General features: G+C 55.5%; 1 protein-coding gene across 5 annotated transcripts in view; it reads right to left on the reverse strand.

Moving 5' to 3' along the window:
- The window catches only part of PRKAG2 (protein kinase AMP-activated non-catalytic subunit gamma 2), a 243,714-nt gene that overhangs the window by 90,952 nt on the left and 125,821 nt on the right, over window positions 1-26,941 (reverse strand). The window lies entirely within an intron of this gene.

Genomic DNA, 26,941 nt, shown 5'->3' on the forward strand with positions numbered 1-26,941 from the left:
GCGCATCTATGGGCCAAGGAGAAAGTCAGAAGCCGGCAGCAGGGAAGGACTTTCCAGGGTCTCAGAGGGAGGACAGCCTGGCTGACACCTTGGCTTCAGACCTCTAACCTCTTAAATGGGAGAGAACAAGCTTCCCTTGTTTTAGGCCACCTGGCGGGAGGTACTTTGTTGTGGCAGCTCTAGAAAACTCATCGAGTCAAGCTATTGGACACTGATTTGAAAAGAAGCAGAATCTGGATTTGGGTCTGGTGTCTCACATCTATGGAAAACGAAGTAAACTTTTTGTTTTAAATTTGGTATTTAACAATTTTTAATCATGGGACTCAAAGCAAAGATGTCAGTACCAAGGGCTACCTACTTGCTACTCGCTGCTCTGACCCAGACAAGGACGCGTCAGCCTACAGAGCGGAGCTGCTCTGTCCCGAATTCCAGCCCCCTCCCCACAGTCCGCAGTCCCCGTGCACATGTGTGCTCCCTTCTCTGCTCCCGACTTCGCTCCCCAGAGGAACCTCCTGTTCCTTGGGAGTCGATTGAACCAACCCTTTCTCCTGACTCCCAGCCCTGTGACCCCTCGTGAGCACATCCCACCCCTACTGCATATCATGAGGTCATCACACGCTATTTAACGCTAAAACCAGATACGGAAGTTTGTAAGTCTCCTGTCCCCCCACAAAATACCCCATCTGTCTTTGGGGCGGGGGTTCTGGTTGGCCTTTTGGGTCCCCACAGTGGCCGGTGCTGCCCCGTGAGTGGAAGATGCCTAGGAGATGCTCAACACCCAACAGGCAAGGTGAGAGAAGGGAGCCCGGAAGGGTGTGAGGCCCAGGCTCCACTGGCATCTTCTCTCCCTCCTGGGCCCCGAGAGTGTGTGGGGGGTGGTACATAATTTCCCTGGTGGGAATTTGGGAAGGAACCAATGAAAGGAGCAGTGTCATCTCTAGGGAACCCCCTTTTCCATGAAGCCATCCCAAGTGGGAAGCCCTGCTCCAGGCCCTGGGCTGACCTCTGGGAGGCAGGTCTAGGTGAAAGCAGGAGAGAGAACACTCGATCACCCATGGTTTTGTGGGCCTCAGAACTTAATATAGCAACGGCCTCCAGCAGGAAAGCCCCCAACTCTTTTAGAAACAAAAGTTTTCCCTCAAAAGTCTTGAGAAGCAAAGCCCATTTTGAGATGGGGCTTAGGGGTCGGGGAGGAAGGAGAGAGAAGCTCCAGAGCGGGAGATCTGGTGGGTTCCAGCTGCTGGGGAAGGGGGGGTGGTCTGGCAGGCAAGGTGACAGAGGAGCTGCCGGGCCCACGTCTGGGCCTGTCCCCAATGTCACGGCTTCAGTGCTCCCCAGTGATGCCCACAGAACGGTGAGGACTGAGGACGACAACCAAGGCTCAGGGAGGCGTGGCTGGGCCTTTCAGAGGTTCTGCTGTGGAGCAGAAGAGGGAAGCCCTTGTCCTACTTTGTTTGTGGGGCCCGGCACCCCGTGGGCCTCAGGTCCCCAGGGGTGGGGGCCCGTCCTTCCACGGTTCTCCCAGCGAGAGTCCTCCGCTGGCCCACTAGCCTGGTTCCTCACAGAGTGGCCCAGAACAGGCTAGTTCTCACGTCATAGGTGAAGAGAGAATTTCACGTTCTGTGCTCCCAACGCTCGCCCCGGCCACTGGACACAGAGGCCCCGTGGGTGCTTCCCGGGGGTGACAGCTGGAGACTCAACAGACCAGTGAAACAGAGGGGGGTGAGGGGCATTTGGACTCAAAGTTTGGGCCACCAACTCTCTTCTGACAACCTGTGAGAGCCTCTCCGGCGAAGCCCCTGTGGGGGTCTTGGTTCTCCATGTTAAGGCGGACGTACTGTCCAAACACGGCGACCATCAAACCGGCTCCTCCATCCTGCCTGTTCCTCTACTCCCAGACCCAGCTCGGACTCTGGCTCAAAACACACCCCCAGAGTTGCTTCCAGAAGCCGGGACAAGTATGGGCTTCCGTGGAGGCATTCTGGAAACATCTACCAAAACTACAGACGCACGTGCTCCCCAACCCAGCGACCTGCTTCTGGGGTTTCCTCCCGTAGATGCAGCTGCGGCGCTTCTGAAGGGCGAGTGTGTGGGGTCGTTGGTTACCTGGTGCTTTGAAAAGCAGAGACTGGAGACGCAGACGCTCACCGACAGGGGAGGGGCTGACACGGGGACGGGGCGTCCACGCAGACGGTCATGGCTCCTGGACGGGCGCAACAGGCAGCCTCGTTCTCCTAACCTCCGAGACTGCGCAGGAAGTGAAAAGGCAAACCCCAGAGCCACTTGTACCGAACGACCCCACACATGGTGTCAGAAAAGGGTCTGTCCGCACGTGCCGACAGCGTCTCGGGAAGGGTGTGGAAGCAGCGCCCGGAGACGGGAAGAGCTGGCAGGGACAACTGTCGTCGTCCGCCCTTTCCTATTTTATAGGTTTCACAGCGTGTGATGTCTTAATGACTCAGAAAACCACTTCCTCCAGCCACTGTTCTGCTTCTGAGCCAGGAGGCTTGCTAACGCCGTATAGACCCACCTCCTGGCTCTTGCCCTGATCCCAGCAGCCCTCACCAGCTCCGACGAGGTCTGTCTCGATGGAAGCACCCAAGGGCAGGGCCTGGTCTGTCTGTCTGTCTGTCTCTCTCTCTGAGAGGCTGTCCCGTTTACAACATTCATCAGGAATGAAGCCTGTTGCCATCGTGTAAGGGGCATTCACAGCGGATGGACCTCCGCACAAGCTCTTTGGGTACAGAATGTTCCTTCCCAAGTGTAAATAATTTAAGAGAACATGACTAAGCAGCTGCCCTCAAACGGCTCATCCTCGGTGGGCCGTCCCCACCTGAGTCCTGGAATGGTCCAGACCCACATAATGGAGCCTAAGAAGGCTGGCGCAGGACACCCACAGCCCTGGACACAAGCTTGCTGAGCTGTCAGCCCCCTGTCTGAGTGGGCTTCCCGTCTGGTGGGGGGTGTGTGTGTGATAACTGCCTTCTAGAAGAACGGAATGGTTCTCCATGCCTCCAGGAAATCTCTTCTCAGCGAAGTCTTTCCAAGTTCAGAAGATGCCTCTGTCTTTCTAGACAGAATGGTTCTCCATGCCTCCAGGAAATCTCTTCTCAGCGAAGTCTTTCCAAGTTCAGAAGATGCCTCTGTCTTTCTACCTGGCCTTCCTGCCTCCTCTCTGAGCCCTTCCCAGGGTCGTTGGTCTCGCTGGGGCAAACAGGATAATGGGGGAGGGAACGGGTAAAATGAGGGGAGGATTAGCAGTATGTGTGGCTTAAGGTACAGGAGAAGAACCTTCCTAGGACCAAAATTATACCTCCTCTTTTCACTGATACCTGAACCATCTTTAAGACGAGGTAGAGTCTTGGAAGAGCAACATCTTACTTTGCGTAATGCCTCACTGTTCACAAGAGCTCCTACACCTCTTGCCCCATTCGCTCCCTGAAGCCATGCCCCGGGGCGGGGGGGGGCGGCTTTACTTTCCCACTTTGTAGGGGGAGAAACCAGTGATCAGAGAAGCTGCTCATCCCGATCCTTTAGTGAGTAAACGATAGCAGAGGGCACACCTGTAACCTGTGTTCTGATTCCAAATCCTAAACCCTTTGGCCAGGATCGAACAGGGAACCTGCCAAGAGAAAGATCATAAAGACTTAAAATGACATTTTGGGCGTGCAAAAATGGGTTTCACAGGCCTGCGGGCAGGAGAGCTTAGAAAGCACTGGGTGCAGAAGGGAAGTGAGAGGTAGGCAGGGGAAAGAGGGGGACGGGAGGAGAGGGTGTGCTTGGGGTTCTGTGGGCTTCCTCCCGGGGCTGGCCTTCGTCCCAGGGGGTGGGCTTCCTTGCCAGTCAGCAAGAGCAGAGACGTGCTCAATGCAGAGGAGAATTTTACTCACATTTATGCTGTTTTACTGGGGAAGAGGGGGGATATCTTATGAGAAAAAGCAGGGCAGGTAAGAATGACGTTCCGAAGTCTTTTTCTTTTGAGTATCGGTGCTGCAATTCATAAACACAGAGGCGGACGGGGCAGTGCTGCCCCAATCCCCCATTACTGTGAAATAGACCAATTTATTTCCTAATCACGGGGCCAACTGCCAAACTGCAAAGCTTTCAGGAAGACCAGGGCCCATTCAGCCAGCCGCGGGGGGCCAAGCGGGCGCGGGTGTGGACGAGGGGGCACGTTCTGACGGAGCCGCTGAATCCCACCTTTCAGTCTGGTTGAGGAAAGAGGGGGCAAAACCAACACCCAGACCCAAACCACCCACAGCCCATGCAGGGAGCATGGGGGATTAAACGCCTGGATCAGTAATGCAGGAGGAACTCGGGGAAGGGGGTAGGAAACCTTGGTAGAGACATCGGGAAAGAGCTGGGCCTGCACTTTGGAAAACAAAACAAATCTGCCCCCCCCTCCCCCACCGCCCAGTGAAGGCGACTTTCCGAAGGGCCCAGATATGACTGGGCTGTGGCGATAGTACCCAGAGCAGACAGGTTTCCCCTGTTTTGTTCTTCTGAGAAGGCTTTCCCTCCTCCTCCTGCTCCTTAAGGACTTTGTTTAGGACCGCTGTCAGCCTCTGAGTGTGAACAATGCCTTTGATTCTCCCGGGGCAGCAGCCGGCACAAGTGAATAGGCACTGTGAGTGAACAGAAACGGCCCCTGGCAGCCGCACAGGACACCAGGCAAGTGGCCCCAGACACCAGGGAGCCGCGAGCTGGTGACTTCACAGGGCCAGGCCATCCTGGCATGAGCTACATCTAGAGAGACGGGGGCGGAGGGAGCAGGGGGGTGCCCTGGAAGGAAGCGAGCAGACACCCGCAGAAGGACAGCAGTGTGGCGGGGAAGGTGGAGGCCCGGATTTCAGAAGCCTCAAGTTCTAAGCCAAGTTTTACCGCTAACGGGCCATGGGCCGGCCCTTGAACAAATCAAACCCTTGCTTGATAAAAATAAAGCAGGTGGACCAGATGGCCGTGTGGTGTGCGCATGATCCCCCTCCCCCTGCCCTAAGGCGGCACATGTATAAAGTCTGAAATAATAAGAAAAAGGAGAAAATTCATTCTGTTCCTTCTCTTAAACGTCCTTGCTGACCACGGTCTCATGAGAAGAGCAAATACTCCGTTTACACTGCGTGGGAGGTTTGCTTATATGCAGTTTTAAAAACAACTAGTGACTCGTTACAGAAATGAGGGGACTTATCGCTGTTGTTCCTAACTTTGAAGGAATGGTGACGAGGGTCGTGGGGGTGAGGGGAGAGTGGCACAGGCAGGGAGAGGCAGGAGACCCTGCTGCTCAGGAACTGTGCCACAAAGAGGGGCACTTACAGGGTCAGAAAGCCCCAGCAGTATGGGCAGCACGACTGATGTGTACACACATCGGGTCCGGTGTGGTATGAGAAAAAGCCCGTCGGTTTCTCGCTTGCTTAGGAGGGCTTTTCTCCACGAGTAAATCCACTGCTTCAATTTTTAACTTTTTGCCTCTTGGCCTTCCATCTGGCCTGGTTACACTCTGCTCCTCCCTGCACTGGCCCCCTTCATTTTTTGCTCTGAATTACCTGAGGTGGGACTTCCCCAAGGTGAGAACTACCTGAGGTAAGACCTACCCGAGGTGAGAACTACCTGAGGTGAGAACTACCTGAGGTAAGACCTACCCGAGGTGAGAACTACCTGAGGTGAGAACTACCTGAGGTAAGACCTACCCGAGGTGAGAACTACCTGAGGTGAGAACTACCTGAGGTAAGACCTACCCAAGGTGAGACCTACCTGAAGTGAGACCTACCCAAGGTGGAAACTACCCGAGGTGAGAACTACCTGAGGTGGGAACTACTCAAGGTGGGAACTACCCAAGGTGGGAACTACCCGAGGTGAGACCTAACCGAGGTGGGAACTACCTGAGGAGGAGACCTCAGGAGGGACAGGAAATCCCTTCCCATCTCTTCTCCTTGCATTTCCCCCCACCCCTGAGGAACCAAGGGGAGCTTGGGAGACACCAAAGGCAGCAAGTGGTAGCTCTGCGTCTAAAGGAATAAGAAGCTTCATTATCAGGATATGTGGGTCAAAACCTGAGACTCTCACGAATCCTAGGTCTCTAGGTCTAAACCTTGATGGTAGGCTTCCAGATTCTTCTTGGTTTTAAGGAACCAATCATGTCTTGTGGCAGCTGGATTTTCCAGGGGCATGAACTCTACCTGTGGGGTAAAACTAGACTTCTTTGGCCTCAGTGGGCTGGGGCTGCAATGGGTACAAACATAAGCAAAACATTCTTATTTGCTAATGGGGAGGGTTTGGCTGACCTTCCCTGGTACATGTCCAGTGCAGTGATCTGGTTTAAGGCTCTGTGTAGAATATTCCTGAAGCATCCCCTTATCTTTATTATTGGACAACTTTCTGCCTTCATCGCCCACGGGAAGGTTTTGCTCAAAACCTTTGGTCTGGGCAGTTCCAGATCTCCAGCTTCACTGAATTAGCCCAACACACTCGGCACAGCTTCTGGGCCACAAGTTGAGATGTTGCTGGACTGAGTTCCTTAAACCCAGCTGGGCATAAGGATCACCAGGGAGCTTGGAGAATACATGTTCCCGGTTCTTAAATATTCTGGTTGAGTAGGTCTGAGGTGGAATTTGGGAATCTGGTTTTTCTAAAGTTCCCCAGGTGGTTCAGTGGCCAGACAGGTTTTGAACCATTAACTGAATGCAGATTTTCCATTCTATAAATAGGAAACTTCTAAAGGAATCTAGGTCCCATTCTACATTGTGGCCATGGAGAACCAAGATCTCAGCCTTCTCTCTCATAGCTCCCTTCTCTGAGAAGGTGAATACCGTTCTTTCTGAGTCCCAAGCCCCCAGTTGGGTCTCTGAGGAAGTCACTCGTCTTGTAGTCGACCACAGTCTCACGAAGATGACCCCCAGGTGATGCCCCCATCCCTGGTCACCAGGTGTTCACACAGCCACCGGCCAGCTCTCCCTGGGGCCTTTCTCCTTCACAGCTGGCTGCTTGGAGCCCTTGCTCCAAATGCTCCAAAATCACTCATCTCCTAAAAGATCCTTTCCTGAGGTCCTTCCCTCCCCACCCTAGCAGGGCCCCTCTCCTAGGGGTAAAGTATCTGGTCTCTTGTCTCAGGATTGGCCTGGATATCTTTATCAACCAGTGGCCTTGGCCCTGGCCATACTTGAGCTTACTCCCAGTTCATATGTCAGTCTGAGGTAAGGTTTTAGGCTGTAAGTTTTGCTTATAGATCCTAAGAATCTTTAACAGTTGAAATGGTTCAAAGCATATTGGAGACCATCTAGAGTCATTTTGGAATCAAAGCATTATGGTAATTCGGTGGGTGAAAAATTCTATTAAAAGAACACAAAAGTTCTTTTAGGACATTTTCGAAGGTTCTTATTTTCCTAGAAGGTGTCCAGGAAAAACAAGATTTACAGGGATTTGTATACCCCACAGCATTCTAGACCTAGTTATTAGGTCGCAGGCTTAAGCATATCGATATCTACAGTGGTAAACTGGAAAAGAAAATGAAACAAAGATGGGATTAGAGAAGGAAAGGGGAATTTGGCAGGGGCTGATTCTAGATCAGTCCCCACAGGGTGGTCCCAGCCTCTGGTGTCTGCCCCGGCCTCTGGAAGAACTGTGCCCACTTCACACTCATCCCAAGGTCTGAGTTCTGCTTCATGGACCCAAAATGTCAGCCTAGACACCTGACAAGAGCACATGTGCCTTTTGATGTTGAAGCTAAAAGGCAATCCTCAAGGAAAGGAGGAGAGAAAAAAAAACCAAAACCCTCGGTTGCTTTGTAAAAGGGAGAGATTCTAGAACAGTCCAAAACAGATTCTGAAAAGCGCCTCGTGGAGGATTTGCCAAAGAAGGGGAAATGGCGATGCCAGTCCCTTCTGATGATGATCTTTGTGGAATCACAAAAGCAGCAGGAGTTGATACCGCATAGATTAATTCAACCGAATATACCAGAAGCACGATAGTCCCCACCAAAGAATCACAGCCGGGGGGGAGTCGGCGGCGGTGAGTGACCTTAGCAGATAAACATCCCATGACCTCATTTTACAGCAGACGATGTCCAGGCCCTCAGAGCAAAGTTTCAGGTCTACGGGCCACACTAGTACAGAGGCTGGGCCACGCCCAGCAGCAACGTGGCTCTTCAGATCCCGAGTCTGGTGCTAGAAAGATTCCAGACACTGGCTTCCCCACCACGGAGGGTCCAGGAGGAGACCAGCCGTGCAGGTGAGAGGAAGGCGCACGTGTTCACACAGGAGGCCGGCGGGTGCTTGGTGTCAGAGGTGGGATGGCGGGATGCAAAGGTGACCCCTGCGGTCCACACTGCTGAACTCGGCTCTCATCAGCCTGGCCCAGGCTCCCCCTCCCAGGTCTGCCAGCCACCCCCAGAGCTCCTGCGGGCTGCACAGCAGGGAGTGGGTCATGGGAAGCCATGCCCAGCACATACTGCATTTGGGAGAGAAGGAAATGAGGGGACTCTAGGTTCCTTCCTGGGTCAGTATGGCGACCGCCATCTCCTGAGAAAACATAAGGGAAGGACAGTGATTCAGGAAGAGACCCCGGAATTTCATACTCCAACGGGTACCCAGTGGGCAGGGGACAGACAGTCTGGCACTGGCCACAGTGGGGGCTGGAAGATTTCTGGGCAGGAGCCCCTTGCCTCTGCCCCCCCCCCCGGTGTCCTGCCCTGCTTGGATGTGCTCCCAGGTCAGGACTAGCTTTCTATGGACATTCCGACAAACCTTTCTAACTTCATTTCTCCAAGACGCTGGCGTGTAACAGTGTGGTTCGGCAAACCGGTCTGGCGAGGCCGGCCTGCCTCGTACGCGCAGGCATCGCTACAAGAGAAGACAGCAGATCTGGCTGGAGGGCTCGCCTGCGATGGACTTGGCTGATATGGGACCACAGGGAGGGTCAAGACCCCCAGACTCCAAAAGCTTGCCTCTTGGTGAGAGGTCTCCCCTGGGAGAGCTTCTGCCTGGAATGCCCCCCCGTTCTGACCGGGCCTGCCCCCTGTGCCGGGAACACGGACACACCACTGCTCCCTGAGCTCCGTCTCCAGCCCCTCTCAGAACTCCTAGTCAGCTGCCATCTGCTTATTATTCTAGCTACTGGGGGAACCTCCCCAGACACTGGGAAGGGATTCCAAAGTGTGTTTGGGTCCCAGGGGCCGTATAGAATCTGCGGAAACTGACAAAGGAGGCACAAATACACAAATTGTTCTCTTTTCAAAACAATCTCACGGCGGTTCTAACTCCCCAAAGGCAAAGTTTTAAGAATGTGAATTCCAAGGGGTCTCACAGCATTTTCGTAGTTCCTTTTCTGAAAGGGTGGCTAGGCTCCCACCGTTTCCACTTCTAGCAGCAGCGGTGTTCCCTCTGCAGGACCCTCACGGGGGCTAAAGCTGGGGAGGGAAACCATCAGTATTGAGAACCAAACCAAGAGAAGCAAGTGAGCACACCTCACCAGGACGCTGGCGCACGGAGGTTCCCGAGGGGAGAACTTCCTACACCTTCCGCAGTTTGGGCTACTTGAATCTAATCAGTACCCCTGATGACTAGCCACTGCACTAGTATTAGCCGCTGCACCAGTACTAGCCACTGCAAGTGATGGGTAACCCTGCGGCTGTGTCTGACGCCCCACCCTGAGGTTTTCTGGTGATCTAGGAGGTGCTCAGAGCCACTTTCCCCTCCCTGAGATAGGTCTTGGGTAATTTCCAGATGGGCAAGACCCACGATTCTACCAGGCACGAGGGCCTGTGCGCCCTGGGAGCACAGTTTCCAAACCTCTTCTCTGGAAGCCATGTTCAGCAAAGCAGGAGGAGGCCCCAGAGGCTGGGCGCTGGGGAGACAGTCTGAGTGGCTTAGGCCTGGCTCTCGCTCTCCCGCTGGGGCTCCAGGCAGGCCAGGCAGTGGCTGGCAGCCAGCTGGGGGCATTCCCTTCCCGGGGTGCCGGCTGCAGCCGGCTGCTACGGGACTCCGACCAGGGCTCTCCTGTGGTCTGTTGACTCAACACATCACCTGACACCGCACACCAGGCCCTCTGGGTGTGAGGTGCCAGTGAGTCCGGACGGGTGTGTGCGAGGCCAGGAAGGCCTCAGGCCGGGCCGGCATCCAGGCCACCTCTGCCACAGCACTGGTTTCTATGGTGCTGGTCTGGGCTCTCCACTCTCCTCATTCACCTCGCGAAGAAAGGGGCTATAGGCCCTACTGGCTATCCGATCCCGGGGAAGAATGGGTAGATTCCCCGAAAAGGAGGAAGAGGGGAGCAAGGAGAAGGGAAGCAAGCAGACAGAAGAGAATCAAGCAGCTCATGTTGAAAACACATTTCCTGGCTGTGTCCTTTTACAGGAGATCTAGAACCTTCTGCCCAGGGTTTGCCTCTGCCCTTGACAACGACAACAGCAATCCAGCAATCCTACAGCAGGTCTGGGAGTTGAAGATCAAAGATGATGGCATCAGATCTGAACTTCTCCTTGTGCTTTCAGTAGAGTGGTAATGAGCCAACCAGAGGGAACCGGGAAGGCACTGGCCTTCTGGGGAGCCCAGATGTCCTCACCTTCCAGTGTCCGACTTACATTAAACACCATCATCCAAGCTTGTTTTATGGGTAGAAGAAGCCAGCCTCCTCTTCGCATGACATCTGGGTTTGGAAGGTCCCTTGACCCCTTCCAGACGCCTCATCTACTCCATCAGTCTCTTTGGTAACCAAGCCTCCCCTTTCTCCACGTTTTTACCTAAAGGATTGCATTTCCTGTTCATCGTGGCCAAGCTGCTGAAGGCTGGCCTGGATAAAATTACCCTACAATTGATGGCAACGAGGTGCCATCACTGGGAAGGCGAGTGAGGAGAGGAAGGACAGGGACAGGAGCTCCAGATTCGGTTGTACCCAGTTAGCACACGCTGTCTCCGCTGTTCTCTCTGGTGCTCCCCTCCCTGGGTTTCTAGAATTGGCTCCGGAGAAATGACATGAGAACGCTGTGTTTCGGGGAGCAGGTTTTCCCCCTTTTACCTCCTCGTTCACTCCACAGCTTCGGTATCTACTTGTTGGCTAAGCCCACATTTTGTAAAGCTGGCTTCTATAGATCACTGGTGTTTTCTTTCTTTCTTTTTTTTGAGATAGTGTGTACAAGTGGGGGAGGAGCAAAGGGAGAGGGAGAGAGAGAATCTCAAGCAGGCTCCTTGCCCATCGCTGAGGAGCCTGATGTGGGGCTTGATCTCCCAACCCTGAGATCATGACCTGGCCAAAAACAAGAGTCGGATGCCTCGCCGACTGAGCTACCCAGGCACCCTGAGATCAGTGGCTTCTAGAGTTAACGTATCCCTACTTTTTATGCACCTGGCACGTTCCAACATTACAGATTACAGTATGCTGTAGTTACTTCTTTACATACCCTGTCTCCTCTGCTAAGCATGACTGGTAGTGAATTTTATTTACCATTGTGCCCCAGCCTTGTACACAAGCCCTACGCAGCACACCTGGGTTCAACAAGAATGCCCAAGCAGCACAGACCATGAAAGACTAAACGGGTAAGCTGGGTTTCATTAAAATATAGGACTTAAGCCCTTCAAAAGATAGTTAGGAAAATGAGAAAAGATAAGTGACAGGGAGAAAATATTGGCAAAACATACCTGTTAAAGAATTTGTATCCAGAATATATAAAGAACTCTCAGGAATCAATGACAAGAGAACAAATGGTTCAATAAAGAAAGGGAACAGAAGATTAAAACAGATAGGTCAGCCAAGAACACATACAGATGACAAGTGCACTGAAAGGTGCCCCCCGCATCATTGATCATCAGTCATGAGGGATATGAACCTCACAACAAGAATGTGATACCATCACACCCCTAGGAGATTTGCGAAAATTCTCTCTGAAACTGACAATACAAAGTGCTGGTGGAGATATGGAGGAATAGGAACTCTCATATGTTCAGAATGGTGTGGCCGGTTTGGAAAACCATCGGAAAGCTGAACATATATTTACAATACAGCCCCACAAAACCACCAGGAAAGGGAGTAAAAACTCACGTCCATACAAACCAGAATGCAAATGTTTACAGTGGATTTATTCATAGTTGCCCAGAGTCGGAAACAACTCACAAAGTCCTTCAACTGGTGAATGAGTAGACAAGCTGGTACATCTGAAGAATGGAACATTCCACAGTTACAAAAAGGAACGGACCATTGAGATATGCAGCATCATGGATGAATCTCAAAGGCATTTTGCTAAATAAAAGAAGACTGTACACTAGATTTTACCATTTAAATAGAAATTATAGGGAGAAAACCCAAAATTATAGGGAACAGAAAAATTATAGGTTATAAAAATTATAAAGGGGCATGAGTGAATTTTTTGGGTTCCATATCTTGATGGTGGTGGTGACTATACAATTACATATGTTTGTCAAAACTCACAGAACTGTACACTGGAAAACGTGAATTTTACTGTATGTAAGCTCTATGTCAGTAAACCTGACTGTAAAAATAAAAGACCCCTCTAATACAAGTTTGAGGGCAGCTGTCTATGCAGCTTGGGCTAATGGGGGACCAGATATCATTTTCCCTGGGTCCTGAAGGAGAGATGGGTAGTGCAGGGCTGTGAAGCAGACACAGATGGGGCTGGGAGGCAGACTGGGGTAGGGCAGGGATACAGACATGGGCGGGGCTGGCACGCTGACATGGGCGGGGCTGGGATGCAGACATGGGCGGGGCTGGGATAGAGACATGGGTGGGGCTGGGATGCAGACATGGGCGGGGCTGGGATGCAGACCCAGGTAGGGCAGTGATGCAGACACCCACAGGGGCTGCATGTAGACCTGGGTGGAACTGGAATACAGACGCGGGTAGGGCTGGGAGGCAGACACAGGCAGGGCTGGGGTCCAGACATGGGGAAGGCCATGATGCACAGACAGGTAGGGCCGTGATGCAGACACAGGTGGGTCTGGGAAGCAGATGCGGGTAAGGCTGGGATGCACACAGGTGTAGGGCCGTGATGCACAGACGGGTAGGGCTGGGATGCATCCAACATGGAATGCAACCTTACAGCTGAGATGGGGCCCTGGTGTGTGACCCAAGACCTGCTCAGTTACAAACAGCAGCTAGAATCCCTCTTCTCTCTGACCAGAAGACTGTTTTGGGAGACAGTACACTATGACCACTGCTAAGCAGGGGGAAAGAGTGAGCTCTTGGCACTAGAAGCCCCAGAGCTTGCTGGCCTGTGCCCTTCAGGTCATTGGGAAGGGGAGCAGATGAGGAGCGTTCAAAGGTCAGGCTGGAGGAAGGGAAGAAAGTTCCTGAAGAGTGCGCCAAGAGAAGCAGGCCAAAGCGAGGCCCTGGCAGGTCAAGGCCGTTGGACAGACTCAAGAGGCAGGGAGGGCGTGGGGGGTGGGGGAGGTCCAGAGCAGCACCGTGGAGTTTGATGCCCTCCTTTCCTCCCAGACTCACCCCTCTCCCTGGAAGTCCCCAGGGAGCCCCCCCCCGCACGCCCAGGAGTTTTCTGCACCAATTGCATCACCACAGGGGCCTTTTCCCATTTTAAAACAGTGCGGTAAAATAAGATTTTGCTTTATTTTTTAAAAACCTATATGCTAAGTACAGGAATCCAGGAATATCTGAGAAATGTGTTAGTAAAACTTTCTGAATAAGTTAATTTGTTGGTCAGAACATCTTAGGAAAAAATTTTTAATCATAAAATGCAAAGAACATAACGTTTCCCATTTTTGTTATTCTTAAGTGAACAATTAAGGGGCACAAAGTACATTCACCCCGTTGTGCAGCCATTGGCACCGTCACATCCAGAACTTTTCATCTTCTCAAACTGAAACTCTGACCCCTTTAAACATGTGTCCCCGTCCCTGTCCCCCCCCAACCCCACACCCACCCTTCTACTTTCTGAGTCTGTGAATCTGACCGCTCGGGGGTACTTGTGCACAGGGCCTCACAGAGGATCCGAGCTTCTGTGTCTAACTTACCTCACTCAGCATAATGTCCTCAAGGTTCATCCCTGTCCTAGCCCGTGTCAGGATTTACTCCTTTTCAAGGCTGAATACTGTTCCATTGTATGGCTAGGCACACAGTTCTTTCTCTCTCTCTTTCCTTCCTTCCTTCCCTCTCTCCCTTCTCTTTCTTTCTTTAAGATTGATTTATTTATTTTTAGAGAGAGAAAGAGAGGAGGGAGAGGGAGAGAGAATCTTAAGAAGACTTCCCCCCTCCCCTCGAGTAGGGAGCCCAACATGGGGCTCGATCTCCCAACCCTGAGATCATGACCTGAGCCAAAACCGAGAGGCAGCAGCTTCACCGACCAGGCCCTCCAGGCGCCCCTCACGCAGTGCTTTCCTTTAAAACTCCCTCCCATCTTTGCTATTGCTTCATTTCTCTTGAGAGACGGCAAACCCTCCCGGTGTGCTACTGCCCCTCCCCTTTGGCGGCAGGCTTGCCGTGGCTCCCACACCCGGTGGCCCCTCAGCTGGGCTGCGAAAGGCCCAGAACGAGAAGTCAGGAGTGCGATGCCCACGCTGCTCCCAAAGATCCCCCAGGGACGCCCCCACGGTCCCTCCTGGTCAGAATCTTGGTCTAGCTGGGCTGCCCCTTCCCTCCGGGCTCTGCGTGTGTGGGGGATGCCAGGCCACGGTCACGGGACCCCGCACAGGTCACCGGGCCTGCAGTGGGAGGGAGTCGGGGAGATGTCAGACATTCCTTGCCTTCCTGCAGCCAAGTTTCCGATGTGCTATCGGAGAAGCCCTGCCAAGGGTAATGTGACATTTCCATGACACCTGGGGAGGCTGCCGGCAGTGACATAACCTGAGCGGGGAGGTTTGGGGGTGTGTCCCCTGGGCAGGGAGCCAGCGGCTGCGCCCAGTCCGATGACTCGGTGTTGTGTAAATGAAAGCAAGTCACCTGATCGCCCCTGTCTTAGCTGACCCCACTCCCCTGACGTGACCACCCTCTCACAACGTCGGTCACCCCGGCCCTGGGTTCTCTTCGGCTGCCTTTGCCCCAGCAAGCCGTTCGAGAAAATTCCTATGGTCTCCCTGGCAGGGTGATGCAAATGCCACAGCATGGGTTACTGGGACGGGTCCCCGGGGACGACAAGCCCCTCCCCGTGGGGGCCTGTGATGGGTCATTCCGTGGGTTCACGGAGCTCACGGGGGGCTCGCAGGGGCCGCAGAGGTTCTGTGAGGGAACACAGCCCCTGCCTCCAGCTCCACCGCTAACCAGAGCCACCCCCGCCCGTCCTGGGCCTCAGTTTCGCTCGCAGTGAAATGGACAAATGAAAAGTGAACTCCTGAGGGGCGGCTGGGCGACTCAGTCGGGGAAGCTCGGTCCTGATTTCGGTTCAGGGCACGATCTCAGGGTCGTGAGATCAAGCTCCGCATCAGGGCTTAAGATTCTCCCTCTCCCTCTGCTCCTCCCCGCTCTCTCTCTCAAAAAGAGGATGAACTCGGGTGGGATACCCCCGCTGGGTCACCAGGCAACTCTGCCCCGACGTGTGCTAGAAGCCAGTCCCCGTCACAGTGGTCTGCAGAGACGTCGTCAGGCTGGGCGCCTGCTTCACCCTTAGCCCGTCGTCAAGGGCAGCCCTGGTCTGCACAGCCTCCCACAGGGCCCACCGGGGGGGTTTAGTCGCAGGGAGAAGCCGTGGACACTGCATCCTCCAGACTAGGGACGGCGAGAGCAGTCTGGGGCCATCTGAGCAGGAGGCAGACCCTCTGTGCACGTCCCACCCAGGCCTTCCAGGCTCTGAGGGCGCCGGGCCAGGACCAGGGCCCAGTGGGGTCTGCTGGAGTTTCCTGGTGCTTTGGCCTCACACCCAAGACCTTCCTTCTATTTTGGCCCCAAATACCTCCTCCCTCCCTTCCCCTCGTTCTCTACCCTTCAGGGGGTGGTTCTGACCTGCCACGGCTGCGGCTAGCGGTACCGTCGTCCCCCTGGGGCTTCTCACGGCGCGCGTGGCCGCCTCAGCATAGGGCTCCGGGCCAGCGTGGGACCTCATCATGGATGCGGCGAAGCAGCTGCTCTGACGACCGGGGACAAGTGGGAAAGCGGGGGGCTTCCGGGGGACCAAGCCAGGCCTCGGCTGCTGTGGTCGTCGGCTCTTCAGGCCCGGGCCTCCCGCCACGCATCACACAGCCCCGAGCGCTGTCATCCCTCCCTTGAATGGAGCGGCCCAGGGGAAACCATCACCCCGGTTACGGACGCTTACGGAGGTTCCCCTCAACCTCCCGTCCACCATCAACTTTCAAAAAATGCAGTCTTAGGTTTTAAACAGCCCAGTCTGAAAAGTAGTTTTGAGAGCCCCGTGAGGATGGGCCCCAGACCCAACGTCCTGTTCTTTCAGGTCAGAATGAAGCCAGCCGGGAGGGCAGGGTGGGAAAGGGAAGCTGAAGGGGCCGGACAGAGGAGCAAGTCCACGGCTGGCCGGTTCCTCCGCGGAGCTCTGGAAGGCTCTGTGGTGCCGTGAGCTGCCAAGCCGGGCAGCTCTCTCTTCTCCAGGCTTCTCTCGGGGCCTGGGGTGGCCACCTGCAGGCTGAACCCCTCCCTCTGGCTCCCTGGCCACGGATTCCAAGAGAGATAGAGAGAGAGAAATGGGCCCTGCCCTCAGGGAGCTGAGGCAGGGGTCAGTCTGGGTTGGGGAGTCCAGGCACTATGGGAGGTGCGGCCTGTGGGCGGGCAGAGCTGATTCCCAAAGGAGGCCTGGGAACAGCCCGGCGGGAGGATGGCAGCTGGGGGGGCCCAGAGGGGCACATAGGGAATTCCAGGGCCTGAACAAAGTGGGGGTTTGGCTGTGGATGCCCAGGTAGGCCTGCGGAGGGCCTTGACCTCAGGTGGTTTTACTCCAAGACAACAGCTAGGACTGCAGCCGGGAAGGCCGCTGCCCAGGGCCCGCCATCACGCTTCACGCCAGTGCAGAGTACAGAATGGGCCGAGGGAGCCCCTCTGAAAGGGCTGCTTTGGCTACCTGTGGAGAAGCGCCAGGACTCTGGAGCCCACATCCAAGAAGACGGATGCAGGAGGGAGGGCCCTGCCAGATGTCAGGGTCAAGGGAGGAGGGAAGCCCCAGGTTTCTGGGACAGCTGGGTGGTCAACGGTGCCGCCATGATGTGCTCCCCAAGGACAGTGTGACCTGAGCCCACGGTGGGCGGGAGCTGAGGCCGACACGGCCAGTGAGGACCGGACCCAGTGGAGGGGGGTGGGTAGGCGCGGCCAGGGCAGGTGCGGGGAAGAGAACTGAAGGGTCAGAAACGGAGCCACGGAAGTGGCCCCGCCCACCACGTTTGCACCTCTTGACCCAGAGGTTCGAGAGCACCAGGATGGAGAAGGGTGGGTGCAGAGGGCTGAGAGAAACCCACACCAGCCTGTCGCTGAGCCCTTGTCTCTGAGACCACTTGGGAGGGAATCCACAGTCCCAGTAGGAGAATGGGCACCATGAACACTGGCCTCAACCGCTTGCACGCCTGGGAAGAAGAGGGTAACTGCAGACGCCCGGAGCATGGCCCTTCGGCCCCCCGAGGCAGGTCGAGACGCAGCAAGGGTCCCCATGAAGCCCCCCGCGGGAGGTCCGGGCACGCTCTCGTGTACGCGGTTGCCGAGCTTGAACTGGCAGAGTTTCAGCGAGCAAAGGAAATAACCTGCGAGTCAGCAGCCCTTCCAGAAAATCTGGGCAGTGTCCCTAATGCCCCGGGGAAGTGTGAGGTCACCCCATCTCTGGGCTCCACCCGCCCCCCTGCACACCACGTTGTCTCCTGGCCACAGCCGGGAAAGCTAGCCTGTGTCGTAGCAAGTGACTCTTGAGTAACCAAATGAACAATTATACTGAACGCACGGCAGCCATCACTACTCTGGGAGGGGGCGGGGGGGGGGTCCTGGCTGCTGACTCCTGAGGATCCCCTTTGAAGGCCACCCTCCCCGCCCCGGGGGTGAGGCTGCTACTGGCTGAGTCCCAAGAGGCCTCGGGGAGATGCCGCCCGGCTGGCTGGAGGTCTTGGGCCCCTGCTGAGAAAGAGGAGCTGGGGAGACCAGCGGCACCCCAGATTCCCTGGGGCTGGGAGGGGGAAGCCCTTCTCTTCAACCTTTAGATAAAGGAGGCTGGGACAAGGAGGACCCCGTCCTGCTGCCAGTGTTTATTTTTGGTTAAGAAATGGCGACGGGGCCTTTCGGAGCATTTTTGCTTTGAAGAAATCAGTTAATCAGTGAAGCGATGGGTGTTTACTGGGCACCCGTGGCAGACTGACACGTGCGGAGGCGTACAAAGAAGGCACGAGCCACGGATCCTGTGCTCGGGGCGATGGAACCGGGCCCAGAGACAGGAAGAAATGTACGAGCCCATTAAGCTGCAAGGAAGCATGTGACTGAGTGTGCATCGGTCCTCTCTGGAAAAGGAAGGGGAGTTCATAAGCGCGCCCAAGTATCCTAAGATAAGGGCCTGGTACATGCAGGGCAAAGGGATGTCAGCATGGGGTGGGCTGATCTTGGAAGAGGCTGGTCTTTGAGAATGATTCGAATCAAGAAGTTGGAGGAGAAAGGTTTAGGAAAGGAAGAGGGTGGTGGAAGGGAAAGGGGCTGGTGCCAGTCAAGTTTTGATTTGACTGAAGAGCGTCATCCCTTGCCGGACTGGCGCGACCACAGTCCCCCTGGCCCCACCCCCAGAGCCTGGGGTTCAGTAGTTGGGGTGGACCCTGGGACTCTACATTTCTGACAAGTTCCTAAGTTCCTGGGTGGCGAGCTGGCTGGACACCCGTGCTCTGAGAGCCTAGTGTTCCAAGGGCTTCCTTGGGTTCTGGGGGAGCTGGGGACACACCACCCCCCACCCCAGGGAACACAGGACAGCGGCTTCCCTTGCATGGCCAGGCCACGGTTCCTTATTCTCCACGCCCGTTCCCTCCATTCAGGGAAAGTCTGGCTCTGTCCCCAGCCTCAGATAGTCCTTAGCTCCTGTCCTGCCCATGTGGAGAGGAAACACCTCTGCAGAACCCAGACCACCTCCCTGGGACCTCCGAGCAGGATCTTTCGGGGTCCCCCTGGTGTTCTGTGCTGACAAAGCCACGAAGGATTAGAGGCAGCCTTACTGTGCCAGTGAGGTCACAAAATGCATCTAGGCCCCATCAGAGTCCCCTCCTCCCTCCCAGGCCTCAGGGGCCGCCACCTGGAGAAGCCTCACAGGACCAAGCAGGTGATACCAGCTTGGAGTCGTCGCTGGGCTAAGGGTGGCTCTAAAGAGAAATGCCTAATGACCCTACTTCTCTCTCCACAGTCTGCCACTGTGGTGCTTTGTCCCCAGTGCCTGGGACTACTTCATGTGGGTTCACTGTCCTTATTCCTGCTGTCCCACTAGAGCCACACCAGAGGCTACGATGGATGGAGGGGATACAACCATCTTTGCAGAAGGTTTCGTTGGACAGTGTTGTTCTACAGCACGCCTTTATGAAAAAGAAGCATAGGAGAACAGTTTGGTTTTCAGAAAAAGTCAACCTTTGTTGGGTAGGCCCAATCCCGTCTTCCATATTGTCCACGTCCTTTGTCCCAGTCCTTCCAAAGGGAGGGGGCCCATCATTGTCAAGGGGGAAACCAGGGGCTCTTAATGGCTCTCCTCCCTGACATGAGAAAGTAGACCTTGACATTTAGGCCCACTTTTCCTAGATGCTGACCACAGATGGTGAGTCTGAGAACCCAAGCCCCAGAACAAGCCCGTCCAGCAAGCTCGCTGGGTGTGCTTCCACCGGCCTGCCTGCCTCATCTTTTACGTGGATTTGTCTTCTCTCATTTGCTGACGTGCCTGTTCAACACTCACGTGTTCATAATTTATTCCTTGGGATGGAGGCCTTTTAAGCCCAAGAATCCCAAGAGAAAATGTTCTCAGGAGAGCGCGCTGCGTCAAATTATTGGACGACAAGATGGTAGCATGAATGGGTCATCACGCAAAGGCCTGGGAGGCACAGGTCCCAGGACAGCGAAGGTGATGGAGGGGGTGGGTGCTGGGTGGTGGGAAGGAGGGGGAGGACCAGAGTCCTGGGAGGCGCCCGAGTCCATGACTGGAGGAAAGCCCCCAAGGCCGACGTGGAATGGCCAACGTGCCTCTAGCTGTTCCTACACATCCTCTTCACCACTCGCCTCTCCCTGGACCCATTTCCTCTCTTTGGCCAATCCCTTCAGCCCAGCACGCACACCACACACACACAGAGGACAGGGAAGCCTGGCAGAAGGACATCCACCGCCCCTGCCCTCCTCCCAGGCTCCCACACTGTCTGTTGCCGAAAATGGCTCATGTCTCTTTCATGCCATCGGATGGTCTTTGTCTTTCTCATCAGTGAGAGCCGGGGACAAAGAAGAAAGAATTAAGACCAGCCCCTCTCCGCCATACGGAATACTGCTCTGCAAAGAGACTGCAGGTTCTCTAAGCCAGAAGATCTGTTTGCGGAACTCCTCCGGCTGTCCTCCTAGGGTGTTTCCAGCTGACTTTACCAGTGGACAAATAAGTCTGTGTCGCTAGCCGCCGTACGTTCTGCGGAGTGGGGCAGCCCTATCCGAGCTTCGCCCGCATTCTGGGAGGTGCTCTTGGGTTTGTAGTACTGATGAGGGGAACTCAGCTCGCCTCCTCCCGCACCTTCTGGTGGCCTGTGTTTGCAAAAATGTTTTATCGGAGCATTGCGTAAAAGTGCCCAGAGCAGGAGTGGGCACTTGACGGACGTGCACAGAGTGGACGCAGCGGGGTGACCAGCTCTCCGACGCCGGGAGGACAACCCTGCTTCCGCCGCCCTCTAACCACCTCCTGAGACAGCCACCGGCATGACTCTAACGTCTGGTTTTGGCTGTTCTCGTAGGTTCCACAGATGGAACCAGACAGAGTGGACGCCTCCACACCAGGCTTCTCCTGCTCCCACGGTCTGTGAGGTTCATTCTATGTGCTGCCCGTCACTGACCGCTTATTCACATGACCGCAGAACATTCCGTGGTGTGAACCGACGGCCGCGTATGTCTACCATCTCTGGCTGCCTGGCCCCTGGGTGGCTCCTCCATCCTGACTGGCGCCGCCAACCAAACATACTGTCTACACACTCACCAGGGGGCACGCACGCTTTCTTTGGGGGTGCTGCTTGCTCTGCTTTGAGCTGGTCATTCAGAGCAAGTATGTTTTAGGAGAGGAGGGGGTGGCCCCTATGCTGGGCTGGGTCTAAGGAACCTCATCTGATGGAAGCCATGCCCCCACCCCTGGTAGGCATTGACCCCGCTGCACCGGAATCACCAAGGCTTAGGGGCCATGCACGTTCCTGCTCAGGGAGGCACAGCAGGAAGAAGGCTGGGGGACCACAGTTTAGACCCTTCTGCCCAAGCCCCAAACCTGTGATTTAGGGGACACAGCATGCCTCGAATGCTAGCGTCCAAGAGCCCAACCCTGGCAGGCTTGGTCACAGGAAACCAAGAGACCTGAGCTGAGCGAGGTTTCCTGGAGTATCAGGTGCTACCTCCTGTCAGACATGTCCCTAGATGTGCTGGCCAAGTGCCAACCCCATGACTGACGAACAGCAGGCTAATGAGAAATTCTCAGTGTTTCGGTAAAAGGTAAATGCAGTCTGAAGGTGCTCGCCTCGAACAGAGGCACTGGTATCCGACGGGCACGACGGATGCGCCACCATCAGCTGCTTCGGAAACCCCTGGTCTCCGCGTTGGCTGAGGCTGTCAGTTTCCTGGCCATTCCTGCCCATAAGAAAAAAGCCCACTTCCTTCGGAGCAACACTGAGAAAACAGGATGAGGGGCTGGGTTCTCTTTTCTCAATCCGACTGTAACACACACACACACACACACACACACACACACACACACACACACACGAAGTGGAATTGAACCCTGCCGGGAGAGTTGGTTGGAGACCACTAAGCCCCAAACAGGGAAACCCCAGCCAGCTGAACACAGGGCCAGCAACTGGCTGCCAACACCCTTCCCTCCCGCGAAGCTGGCCTCGGGACGTCAGGTACGGTTCCTGCCACAAATGCGCGGAGCGTGTGACAGATGCTCCTTGGGGACACAGGCAGAGGAGGGGCTGTGTCTACCCACGTGGCTACTTGATAAGACTCTGTGAACCACACAACATTGTTCTGTGGCTTTTTGTGCCATGCTGTCATTGGGTGAGGCAGGGTCACTAGGCCCAGGAAGGACTCGAGGACAGGTGTCTGGGAAGGCTACACTCAGTCGATCTGGAAGGCAGACTTGGAAGCCACATGTCCCTGCCAGGCCAGCTCCTGATATGCTCCCTTATGTAAGGGGACAGCGGATGTGGCCATATCTGGCCAACGGAGTCCCAGTAAGGGAAACAGGGACGTATCTCTGAGACAGAAGAGGTGTCAGTGTTCACAAGGACCTGGAGAGAAAATCATTCTCTTTGTCCAAAAGATCAGCTCCCTAAGCTCCTGGCTTTACCATCCAAAGTTCTAGTGCATTTTCATTCCTCTGCCTAAGGGCCCAGGCTCTAGGATCCCCAGCCAAAGTTAAAGCAAGAGCCATGGATCTGCCTTTCTCCTGCTGGCTTCATGCCCTTGGGAGTCTCAGGGACAGGACTGGCCTCAAAGTGGCCCTTCTTGGCCAACGGCATCTTACCTATTGCCTTTTGACCTGACATAACCACAGAGTCCCCAGGAGCGGTGATGTGGAGGGCAGGGCTTCGAGCCTGGGGCCCGTATCCCCGGGTCCCACTTCTCAGGGTGCAGAATGACACTCTGCCTCGTGTAGCGTAAGGTAGGGACGGCACGCGACAGCATCCTTCCTTGGAGTGAAAGGTCACATACCGACTGCTCGTACAGCTGCAGTGTGACCCAGAGCGGCAGACCCTCATCCCGGGGAAAACCAGCCTAAAGGGGTTTGCATTGGGCAAGGGGGGACCTCTGGCTTCAAACTCACCAGGACTTATCAGAGGCCCCATTTCTCGAAGCTGAGTCAGGCCCTCCCCAGTGCCGATCCCTTGTTTGAGAACCCCCCCGGGGACATGACCAACAGAGACTATAAACCACCGTGAGTTCCCCGGGTCGCCAGCAGGGCTGTCCAGGGACAGGCCGTGACTTCTCAGTCTGTCTGGCAATCAAGCCCTGGGCCACTGTCCCTACTGTAACCACAGCTAGAACCGCAGGCTTACGAAGCCACGGGGGGGGGGGGGCCTGACTCAGCAGGAGTCCTTGGGGACCGTGCGGCACATTTGCTCTGGCCACAGACTGTCACTTGGGCTCCTGGAACCAGAGCCTCAGCCACAGCATATGAGAAGCAGAAATCCGGAGGGGCCCAGGGGACACCGGAGGGAGCCTGTCTGCGGGACGCCCAGCCATTCACAGTGACAGTGCCAAGTCATAAGAGAAGGCTAATTATAGTCGGTGCTGTCTTTTGTTGCCTGGGAAGGCAGGGGTGCATGGGGAATATTCTAGAAAGATGCCACTGGAATGGAATCCTTGAAGGGTAAATTTCTGTTCTTTCAAAGACTCACTGATGAGAAAGCTAGTTCCCCAGCCCTCTTATGAAGCGGTTCTTCCGTACGAGGCATTATTTGGGAGTGATTTACAAATTACATGTGATATCCCAGGAGAGAGGCTTTGGGGTCCATGACAGGTGAGGAAACGGAGGCCCAGGGAGATCACGTGACTTGCCCGGGGATGCACAGCCCGCGGAGGCCAGAGCTGCAGTCACCCCTGCAGTCTGGCCCCAGAGTGCAGGCTCCCAGCCCCCGGCAGCACCCGTCTCTGGGCCTGCAGTGCCAACGGATAAGCCGAGCTTCATGTGTAGACGGACGTGACTGGCTAGAAGTGGGGGGCCAGAAGTCGCACCCCTCACTCACTGGGAAGTCAGGCCCCGGCCCGCCCGATCTCTGGCCAGTCGGATTCTCCAAGTGTGCCCCTCCACGAGTCTCCCCAGCCGGGGTGGAGACAGCCAGGCTGGCCGGGGCTCCGATCCACCCCCATGGGCGTTTCCTCCCGGGCCTGCCTGCAGCAGCCAAAGCATGTGGGGCGGTGCCCTTCCCGGGGATCCCGGGAGCCCCAGTCCAACGGAGCCCTGCATTCTTGCTGTTTCAGAGGGAGAGACTTGGGGAGGGACCAGAAGTTCTCTACTCATCCCAGAACATTTAGCCCCTGGTCAGAGGGTGAACTTCCACATCTGGGTAACAACCAGGTCATGTTGCTAAGGGCCGTCCCCAGCTTCTCAGAAGCTTCCCAAACCCTTCTCAGAAGCTTCCCAAAGCTGAAGGAGAACATCACCTCCCTTGACCGATGAGCTAAAGACCCTGCTGGGGCAAACCCCTGGGGGGCACAGCACGCAGCAGGTGGCGGGGGTGCGGGGGTCATAGCCAAGGCTGCTCCAGGTCCAGAGGTCCCTCACACCAACCAGGGAAACATGGAGCACTGTTCCGGGCAACTCACCCCACCCCAAGCCTGCCCGTCAGCTGCCCCAGGGTCTCCAAAGCTGCTCTCTTGGAGGGGCAGGGGGAGGGGAGTTCAAAGGCCAAGGTGGTCCTTGGGCAGCAACCATCTCTCCCTGGAGGGAGGGCCGGGGGAGCCAAGAAGGTGATCCAGTTCTCTCAGCAAGCCAGCCCCTGGTCCCCCCTGCTCCCCGCGGGTCAGCGCTGTGACAGGAGACTGAGGGGGGCCCGGATGGGGTCCTCGCTCCCCCGCGGTGGCAAAAACAGGACGCACAAAGGATCCGGTGCCTGACCTAGAGCCAAGTTCAACAGGGCCAGTCAGTGAGCCGGACGCGGATGGACAAAACTCCAGAGGGGGCCACCGGGGGCTTTGCAAAGCAGTGCCTGAAGGCAGAGCTGGTCCAAAGGCACAGGGAGCCCCAGGAGGGAACAGGGTTGACACTTACTAGAAAACTCATCCAAACCCCAAAAGGATGGGGGATAAGGGCATGTAGGGACAGCCTCCAGAGCGCCGACCCTGGCAAGGTCCCCCAGATACACCATCGTAGTGATGCCAGCCACCACCTGTCACAGGGCTGGACCCCAACCCGGGACTGTCTGCCTGCAAAGCCAGCTTGTTTTGGTCCTGAAACTCTCCCCGTGGTCAGCTCCCACTCAATACCACGGAGAAAAAGTATGATAGATGTTATTATTATTATTATTTCTCCTTTATTAACTGGGTTCTGAGAGGCTGAATTAATGAGCTCAGAATTCTAGGAACTATTGGTGTTGGGGCTTGTCCTCAGCGAAAACTGCTCAACGCGGCATTCTGTAGCTTCTCCATACTCCTATGACTCTCCAAAGGGTCTCCATCCTCCTATGACCCTCCTTCCCACCCTCGAGGGAAGGAGGAAATAGAAAATGGAGAATGTAGGCATCTTCTAAGGAGCACAAGTGGTTAATTCTTCAACCCTCTCTCGTTTTGGCAAGGTGGGGCATCTGCAAGGTCAATGTCGTCCTGAGCCAGCAAGGTGATGACCCAGGCCACGGGCGTGTGGTGCCCCTGACAGCAGCCTGCACGCCCCAGCCCAGAGCAGCTCTGGTGGACCCCCCGTTAGTTAGAAAACCTTGGCCGCATAGAACGCATTTTCCTCTTTTTACAGCTCTGTGCCCCAGCAAATGCTAGCAATGACCACAAGAACGCCGAAATGTTTGGGCAGCGTGGCCAATTCTACACAGAAACGTGATCGGCCAAGTTCAGGATGGTGGCGGCTTATAACTACGCCCACAGGAAGCCCTCAGCGGTGCAGATAATTCAGGTTCAGTGTGGCCGCCCAGATGGCCAACAGTAGCCTTGTGCTGCTCCGAGTCAACCAAGCCCCCAAGAGGAGAGCTGCCAACGGTGGGTGCGGGTCACAGGGCTCCCAGTGGGAGACACATGCCCAGTCCTGGGGACTCTATGACCACCGCATGTTTCAGACGGTCTTTCAGGAGGACAAGCATTTCTACTGGGGCCCCAAAGCGCAGTCCAGAAGCTGAGCCAAGGCCAGGGAATGGAAATTACATGATGTTCTAACCTCAATTTCCTGGTGAGAGCAGCCATCCAAGGCCTCTGGGCCTCTCCCCCGAGCTCCACTGTGGAAGTGGGGTCAGGACCAGAGGCAACTCCAACTAGATTCTAAATCAAGACTCTTAGTCCTATACCTGCTACCCCCTAAGCCCCACCTGGGCTTTCCCTCCCAGCCGCACCCCTCCACTCCGTGCTCCCGGCACACAGGAGCCTCCTTTGCTCCCGGCACTCACCCTTCCCTCTGCAGTTCCCCTCCTTTTTTCTTTTCTTTTCTTTTTTTTTTTTTTAATTTTACTTATTTATTTATTTGAAAGAAAGAGTTGGGGGGAGGAGCAGAAGGAGAAGGACAAGCAGACCCTGTGCTGATCATGGAGCCTGACACCGGGCTCGACCCCAGGACCCTGAGATCACCACCTGAGATGAAAGCAAGAGTCCATGTTTAACCCATGGAGCCACCCAGGTGCCCCGTCCGCCTTCTTCACATGGAAGCCTCGCGAGTTTTCAGAGCAGGGGCTAGTTCCTGGCAGCCCTTGGCTTGAAGCTCTGTGATGGCCCGATCACACCCGGACGAAATCTGGGAGTCACGGATGGGGCCCGGCCCCCACCGGCCCTCACTCAGCACACACTCCTGCCACCCGCTTCGATTCCTTTACTCCACTGACCGCGGCCTGACTCAGCACTCCAATAGACACACGGTACCCTGTAATCCCCCATGGTCTCCTCCCACTGGCAATGGGCTCCCTGGGCCAGGGACTTGGCTTTCTGCACCCTGGGGGGTGGGCACAGCAGGATCTCTGAGGGGCCGGGGCGAGGTGGCCCGGGGGCACCTAGTGTCGCACTTCAGGAAATACTTGCATTCAGATTCAGTGGGTTAATCTGTCTAAACACTCTGCCTATTCATCTCCCCCCACAGCTTCGCAAAGCCTCTGGGGTGGGCACTACCATTCCCATCACAGGGACCATCACACTGAAGCCCAGGAGGGGTGGGCAGCTGCAGGTGTCTAGC

The sequence above is a fragment of the Neovison vison genome, chromosome 4 (genome assembly GCF_020171115.1).
Source record: "Neovison vison isolate M4711 chromosome 4, ASM_NN_V1, whole genome shotgun sequence".
Taxonomy (NCBI): Eukaryota; Metazoa; Chordata; class Mammalia; order Carnivora; family Mustelidae; genus Neogale; species Neogale vison.